Raw genomic sequence first — 8,923 nt, forward strand, 5'->3', positions numbered from 1 at the left:
AAAAACCTAACATAACCTTATTAACTACATATCCATATCTAATACTTACTGTCAAGTTTAGATAACATATATTGGTCTAAACTTGGCTCGTGATTTTGTAGGTGTTTTTCTTGGTTTCTCAAAACATAGAGAATTGAAAGACCAAAAACAAGATATTGTTAATGTTGATGTTGTTCAATATACGTACATTTCGTACGTGGCAGAAATCAATTCAGATGATCGCAAATCAATTCGTTGATCTGAAAAATAGAGAAGCCTGGAATCTTCAAATATATATGTGTAAGAAATATCATAAATCGAATGCAAGTTACATACTATAGTATACATATATAGATCAAGCCAGAACCATTGATATTCTAAATAATAATTCAAACAATGACACGCCATAATTATAGAGAATAATTGAAATATAGTTCTAAAACAACCAACCATAGCAACATTTATTGTGCTATATGCAAACCCCTTTTGCCTCGTTTACACTCCCAATGAACAATATAACTGCATCCAATTGTCTTACATTCAAGGGACAGATCAAGGCAAAGCTTACCACAGATTTGGCATTCTGGATAATATTGAACTCTTTTGACACAAGTGAGAGGATGTGGATGATCTGTGTAAATGGTCCCAGACTTGATAAATGAGTATTCTCCGAGAACACATTTGGTATGAGCTGAAGTGTTACAAGCTGAACAATGGTAGAACCAGTGTTTTGGGTTCCTTTCTTTCTCACAAATATCGCAATAATGATTTTCTGAATAATTGTCATTATCATCATGATAAGTAAGTGTGAAAGGATGTACCTCAGATCTGTGTTGAGCTGTAAGCGGCAATGTAAGACAGTTGAGATGCAAATTAAAACTGCAATGCTTACATTTGAATGTGAAATACGTAGACTTATCACAAGCACTGCACACCTGATCTACATGCTCGCTAAGAAATGGATAGATGCGATGTTCATGTCTTTGGGATCTGGACATATCAGAAACCAAAGAACATCGCAAACATAAACTCCCTTCGCATTTATCACAGATATAGGCGAAGCCGCTAGTTAAATAGCCGCAAATATCACATTGAAAAATGCAACCAGAAGTAAGTTTAAGAAGCCTTTGGCAATAGTGAAACCAAAAATGCTTCTTTACAGGTAATTCAACACAAGTTTTGTGGAGAAAGAAGTCACACTGTGAGCAACAATAATAAGAAGTAACGATGGGTAAAAGGCAACCGTCACATTGTTTAAAATCTTGGATGTCTCCACTCAATGTTAAGATATGTTGATGCCATGAATGTTTAATCCACGTGGCTGTCACAATTTCTCTCAAATCAACAGGTTCCTCTGAGTCCATCGTTTCTATTGAGTCAACCTCATAATAGTGAAGAGGGTTTTTTTGTTGTGCGGAAGCGTGTAAAAGAGTAAAATTATTGTACTAAAAAATCACACTAAGTTCAATTCCCAGGAAAGAGAGGTTGATCGCAAGGATCGCTTAAGTACCAGGTCTTTCCTAGCCAGAATATCCCTCAATCGTAATTTAATAGCACAATAAATCACTACAATCACACACACAATTCATGCAGAATAATACAATAAAGAACACAAGAATTTAACGAGGTTCAGCAAATTTTGCCTACGTCCTCGGGCACTACCAAATATATTTCACTCCAAAATACAAGTAAGGATTTACAAAGAGAGAGAGAGAAAACAATGCCTTAAGTAGAGAATGGCAAGTTTGAGATACAGAATGAGAGATGGTTATGCCTATTTATAGTTGAGGTTCAGGGATCAACTTGCAAAGTCACTTTACAATTAGGGACCATATATTGCAAATATTCAGATTTTATTATGCCAATATCTCGATACCCATATCTTTGACTTTCTAATATTTGATACCCATACCTTTGACTTTCCAATATTTGATACCCATATCTTTGACTTTCTATTATTTGATACTCATATCTTTGATTTTTCATAAATATGGATAATTCCCAATAATCTCCACCTTGAAGATTTGATTCGAGTAATCTTATCTTCACACAATTCTCTCTGCCTTTGTCAACAACACTTGATAGTACCTTCTTCAACTGTTAAACATGCAGAATATTGATCAAGTTCAAACAATGTTCGAACTTGATTGTTGTTACCACATTGGTCATCATATCTGCGGGATTATCTGCAGTCTTAATCTTCTGAAGGTGAATTTTCCCCTCATCAATAATTTCCCGCACAAAGTGGAAACGTACATCGATATGCTTTGTACGTGCATGATAGACTTGATTCTTTGCTAAATGAATAGCACTTTGACTATCACAATACACATTAATATGCTCCTGGACCAATCCCAAGGTTTTAACCATACCTTGTAACCAAATAGCTTCCTTTACAGCCTCTGTTACAGCCATGTATTCAGCTTCTGTGGTTGACAACGCAACTGTAGACTGCAATGTAGACTTCCAACTTATTGGTCCTCCAGCAAGAGTAAACACATAACCAGTGGTTGATCTTCGTTTGTCCAAATCACCGGCATAATCAGAATCAACGTACCCAACAACACCTTTACCAAGTGTAGTATCCTGCTTGAACAGTAATCCAATATCCATGGTCTTATGAATATACCGTAGAATCCATTTCACAGCTTGCCAATGTCCTTTTCCAGGATTATGCATATACCTGCTCACTATACTAACTGCCTGTGAAATGTCGGGTCTTGTACACACCATTGCATACATCAAGCTACCTACTGCATTAGAATACGGAACTTGTAACATGTATTCTTGTTCCGTATTTGTCGAAGGAGATAGTTGTGCAGAAAGCTTGAAATGAGAAGCCAACGGGGTACTTACAGCTTTAGTCTGCTCGTTCATGCCAAACTTCTGTAGTATCTTCTTTAAATATTGCTTCTGAGATAAACTAACTCTGCCATGAGCTCTATCCCTACATATTTCCATGCCAAGGATCTTCTTAGCTTCACCTAGATCTTTCATCTCAAACTCAAGGTTGAGTTGAGTCTTCAATCTCTCAATTTCAACTTTACTCTTAGATGCTATCAACATATCATCAACATATAAGAGCAAGTATACGAAAAATCCTTCTTGTAGCTTCTGAAAATACACGCAATGATCAAATTTACTTCTTGTATACCTTTGCCCTTTCATGAACTGATCAAATCGCTTGTACCACTGCCTTGGAGATTGTTTTAATCCATAAAGCGACTTTGTCAGTTTGCAAACCCAATTTTCTTTATCAGCAACCTTGAATCCATCTGGCTGAGTCATATAGATTTCCTCTTCCAAATCACCGTGTAAAAATGCAGTCTTCACATCGAGCTGAACTAGTTCAAGATCATATTGCGCAACCAAGGCTAGCAAAATCCGAATAGACGAATGCTTCACAACTGGAGAAAATACTTCATTGTAGTCTATTCCTTCTTTCTGAGCGTAACCCTTTGCTACTAATCTAGCCTTGTATCGAACTTAATTTTTATCAGGAAATCCTTCCTTCTTTGCATATACCCATTTGCATCCAATTGCCTTCTTTCCTTTAGGTAGTGTCACCAACTCCCAAGTCCTATTTTTATGAAGAGACTGCATTTCTTCATTCATAGCTTGCTTCCACTTTACACTATCAGAGTTGCTTCTTGCTTCTGTGTAAGTAGAAGGAACATCATCATCTGCAATTGGAAGTGCATAGGCCACCATATCATCAAAGTGAGCAGGCATACGAATCTCTCTTCTTGGCCTTCTATATGCAATTGAATCATGTTGTTGTAGAAGTTCTTGGGTCGAAACTTCTTCATCATTTGTTCCTTCAATATTAGTTGGATCATCATTAACCTTTTCAAGCTCCACCTGCTGCAAAGTGCCACTGGTTGTGTTATCCTTTTGTGAATCATTGTTCTTCATCATGGTTGATTCATCAAAAGTCACATCTCTACTGAAAATTATTTTCTTTGTATCAGGACATCAGAGACGGTATCCTTTTACTCCACCAGTTATACCCATGAATAATGCTTTCTTTGCTCTTGGGTCTAACTTAGATTCTTTTACATGATAATATGCAGTGGAACCAAAAATATGTAAAGAATCATAATCAATAGCAGGTTTACCAGCCCACCTCTCCATAGGAGTTTTTCCATTTATTGCAGCTGATGGCAACCGATTAATTAGATGGCACGCATATGTAACTGCCTCAGCCCAAAATTTTTTGCCCAATCCAGCATTGGACAACATACACCAAACTTTCTCCAGTATAGTCCGATTCATACGTTCTGCCACCTCATTCTGTTGTGGTGTATCTCGAACAGTGAAGTGTCATACAATACCTTCATCGTGACATACTTGTAGAAATGGATCATTCTTGTACTCAGTACCATTGTCTGATCGAAGTCGTTTGACTTTTCGACCAGCCTGGGTCTCCACCATCTTCTTCCATTTCAGAAATATATCCAAAACTTTATTTTTCCTTTTCATTAGATACACCCATACTTTTCTTGAATAATCATCAACAAAAGTAACAAAATAGTGCATACCTCCCAAAGAAGCCACTTTAGTAGGTCCCCACACATCACTGTGAACGTAGTCCAGAATTTCTTTTGTATTGTGAATTGCTGAACCAAATTTTATCCTCGTCTGCTTGCCCAGAACACAATGTTCACAGAATTCCAATTTGCAAGAATTTGCACCTTTCAACAAGCCTTGCTTCGCCAAACTCTGCAAAGCTTTTTCACCAGCATGTTCCAATCGCATATGCCATAACCTGGTAGCCTCTGAATCTGCATCTTTCGTAAAAGCTGTTGATGTTGATCCAATAACTGTACTTCCATTTAAATAGTACAGATTATTCCTTCTTGTGCCTTTCATCACCGTCAATACCCCAGCTACTACCTTTAGTAATCCATCTCTCAAAGTGATTGTGAGCCCTTTAGATTCTAGGACCCCTAATGAGATAAGATTTTTCTTCAAGCTAGGTATGTAGCGAACATCTGTCAAGACTTGAATTGAGCCGTCGTGATTCTTCAATTAGATTGTACCTACTCCCATTGTCTTACAAGCGCTATCATTGCCCATAAAAACAACTCCACCTTCTAGTTCTTTAAGACTAGAAAACCAGTCCTTATTAGGACACATATGGTAAGTACATCCCGAATCCAAAATCCACTCATCTGTATGACATGCCATTGCCATGCCAACCAAGCTAAAGTCTGACTCCTCATCATGCTCCACTACACATGCATCAGAAATAGCTTTACCCTTTTATAACTTAGGACAATTCTTTTTCCAATGCCCTTTCTCACGACAAAAAGCACATTCATCTTTGGCAGGTCTCCTTTTAGACTTACTCATTCTACCAGATTTGTTGCTACGCGAACGACTTCTTACTGTTAAGACTTCTGTAGTTGTATCTCTGTGATCTTTTTTATCTTTCTTTCGAGTCTCAGATCTATACAACGCACTACAGACTGCATCAAATGTGATTGTATCCTTTGCATGAAGCAATGTGGTGGTAAGATGATCATATTCATCAGGAAGAGAATTCAACAACAGTAATGCCTTGTCTTCATCTTCAAATTTCTCATCCAAATTTAGCAAGTCTGCTAAAATTTTATTGAATGAGTTCACATGGTCATTCATCGACATACCGGGTGCATACGTGAATCGATAAAGTTTCTTTTTCATATAAAGCCTATTTTCAAGACTTTTTGTTAGAAACTTTTCTTCCAGTGTATCCCACAACTTCTTCGCTGATGTCTCCCTCATGACAGAGTACTTCTACTCTTTGGCCAAACATAGGCGAATTGTTCCACATGCCTGTCTATTGATCTTGGCCCACTCCTTGTCATCCATCTTGTCAGTTTTTTCTTCAAGGGCTATATCCAGCTCTTGCTGACATAAGACATCTAGGATCTCACATTGCCACATACCAAAATTATTGGTACCATCAAATTTCTCTACTTCAAATTTCGCATTAGTCACAGTAGTCTTTGACGATGACTTTTCCATTTTTTCTCCTCAATCCCAACTACAGTACGTGAACAGTGCCATGAACGATCGTATTCCCCAAGTACGAATCTAGCTCTGATACCAATTATTGTGCGGAAGCGTGTAAAAGAGTAAAATTATTGTACTAAAAAATCACACTAAGTTCAATTCCCAGGAAAGAGAGGTGGATCGCAAGGATCGCTTAAGTACCAGGTCTTTCCTAGCCAGAATATCCCTCAATCGTAATTTAATAGCACAATAAATCACTACAATCACACACACAATTCATGCAGAATAATACAATAAAGAACACAATAATTTAACGAGGTTCAGCAAATTTTGCCTACGTCCTCGGGCACTACCAAATATATTTCACTCCAAAATACAAGTGAGGATTTACAAAGAGAGAGAGAGAAAACAATGCCTTAAGTAGAGAATGGCAAGTTTGAGATACAAAATGAGAGATGGTTATGCTTATTTATAGTTGAGGTTCAGGGATCAACATGCAAAGTCACTTTACAATTAGGGACCATATATTGTAAATATTCAGATTTTATTATGCCAATATCTCGATACCCATATCTTTGACTTTCCAATATTTGATATCCATATCTTTGACTTTCTATTATTTGATACCCATATCTTTGATTTTCCATAAATATGGATAATTCCCAATATTTTTGTTGCACAATTTACATGGACAATAAAATTGCATTTAGAACAAAAGTAACTTCCATGCTCAGTGTTCACCTCCTCGAAGCAAAATCTACATTCCCAAGTTTCATGTTCACGTTGTTCAATGAAATATGTGTGGGAAATTTTGTGCTGGTGCCGATAGAATTTGATGATACGTGGCACTGAAATGCATTTTTATGGACCGCAAGATTGCATGTAGAACAAATATAAGGAACATAATTCCCTATAGTGCCACAAGCATCACAAAATGAGACTTGTCTCTGAAATAAGATGAATGGATGCTCATGATGAAGTTTATCTTCTATGATATGTGGGGATGACACACAACAACCGTGAAGAACAAACTTGCAAATTGAACAAAAATACACGATATCATTAAGTTTGGTGGTATCTTGGCATATTTGGCAAGGAAGACATTCATTGACATTTTGAAGAATAAGAGGATGTTTGCGATGGAAAGGCTGATTGATTTTGGTAGGTATTGTGGCACATTGGATATGAAGAACAAATTTGCATGGTGAACAACAATAAACAAATCCCCGACGTTGGGGTTTTTGACCAATCTTGCAAAACAGCCTTTGACTGTTGAATTGTAAAAAGAGAGGATGTTCTTGGTGGAAAAGATGATTGATTTCTGCTGGTAGATCAACACATTTTGCATGTAGGTAAAAGCCATAATTAGGAGAAAAGTATACAGAATCTAATAATGGTTTCCAATAAGCAAAACATTCAGCTTTTTTGAGTTCTTCAGTAACATTTCCTGTATTGATCGATGGATCTATACGGGGAATGTCTTGAAACTCTGCATTTCTTTTCTCACTAATGCTATGAGAAAATAATGCACATTTGATATGAAAGTCTAAATTGCAAGAACAATGATAAACAAAATTCTCACAGGTTTTTCCGCAGAAATCGCAGATACATCTACCCCCGTATGGATTCCTTGTAAGAAGATTAAGGTTATGGTTGCGATGGAAAGGGTGATTCATCTCAGCAGGTGCCTCAGTACACTGCCTGTGTAGGTAAAACCCACACTTCACACAACCAAAGCTCGAACCTGACACTAATTCCCCACATCCTGAGCAATACACCTTTTCAATTTCGTGGCTATGGCTTTCAATAGACACCAGTGGATGCTCATGGCTAAAATGTAGAAGGCTCATCTTTGTGTTTTTGTTTGTTTGCTTGCTTGTTTGTATATTAAATAACAACAAAATGGGTTAATGGAAGCTAAACTTATAATTCAAATATTTATTTTGTTCCAATTTATGAGAATCATAAAATGCTTGTAAGAATGGTAAGTAATAGTAAACCTGAGATGCTTTAACTTTTCCTTACTTCTAAATTATGTTTTTTTTTTAACTTATAAAAAGAAAAGAATAAATGGTTATTCATTTAATTATTACTCTCGAAGAATTAGAAAAAAATTACTTATTATATGGTTGAACCATTTAGATTAATAGCGTCTTCTCCTTCATAGGAAAATGGTTCTGCATGGAATATTGAAAGGAAAAATAATATAGTGGAAAATTTTTTAATAAAAATAAAGTATATATATGAGATTATAATTCTATATATTTTGATTTTCAATAGAAAAGTTAACAAATTCTAAGTAGGTTATTATTTTGTAACTTACATGAAATGTTGTGAGAATAAGGAATAAAAATTAATCAAGTTTTACTATTAATTTCAAAGAGTAAAAAATTAATAAATATAACAAGAGAAGAAAAGAATTTTACTTTATCTTGCGCTTCAATCAATAGCATGTTATTATTCAATTTTTTCTTATTTATTCTTATCTTGTCAGTAAATTAAAGAAGGGAATATTTGAGAGATTTTTTTCCATTAAATGTTTAATTCTTTTTTTTTCCCGATTAAATGTGGAATTCTAATAGCTTCGTTAATAGGTAATCTCGCGTTTGTGCAAATCAATATGGTAAAAACCGTTAACATGCAAAAATGAGATACTTATCTTCAATTAAGAGGCTATTGGAGACTTCCAAGACTTCATCCAATAACACGGAATGGTAAAAAGCAACCAATCCAATATCAAATCATAAATAAATTATCAGTTTCTCCCATAACGGAGGACTTTTCAATTTCCTCCTCTCTTTTTTTTTTATCCTCTTCAATGTATTTTCTACATAAATTAGATTTTTTATGTATTAATATAATAGTCAGAAATAATTAATATTCTAATAAATGTATTACCAATATTACATTAATCTTTTACTTGTATTTGTAGTATTAAAAAAAT

At 35.5% G+C, this 8,923-nt stretch overlaps 1 pseudogene; it reads right to left on the reverse strand.

Annotated features, from left to right (window-relative positions):
• Positions 1–349: 349 nt before the first annotated feature.
• Positions 350–7,829, reverse strand: LOC107930719 (uncharacterized; annotated as a pseudogene).
• Between the last annotated feature and the right edge of the window lie 1,094 nt (positions 7,830–8,923).

Source organism: Gossypium hirsutum, chromosome D10 (assembly GCF_007990345.1).
Source record: "Gossypium hirsutum isolate 1008001.06 chromosome D10, Gossypium_hirsutum_v2.1, whole genome shotgun sequence".
In the NCBI taxonomy this organism is placed as follows: Eukaryota; Viridiplantae; Streptophyta; class Magnoliopsida; order Malvales; family Malvaceae; genus Gossypium; species Gossypium hirsutum.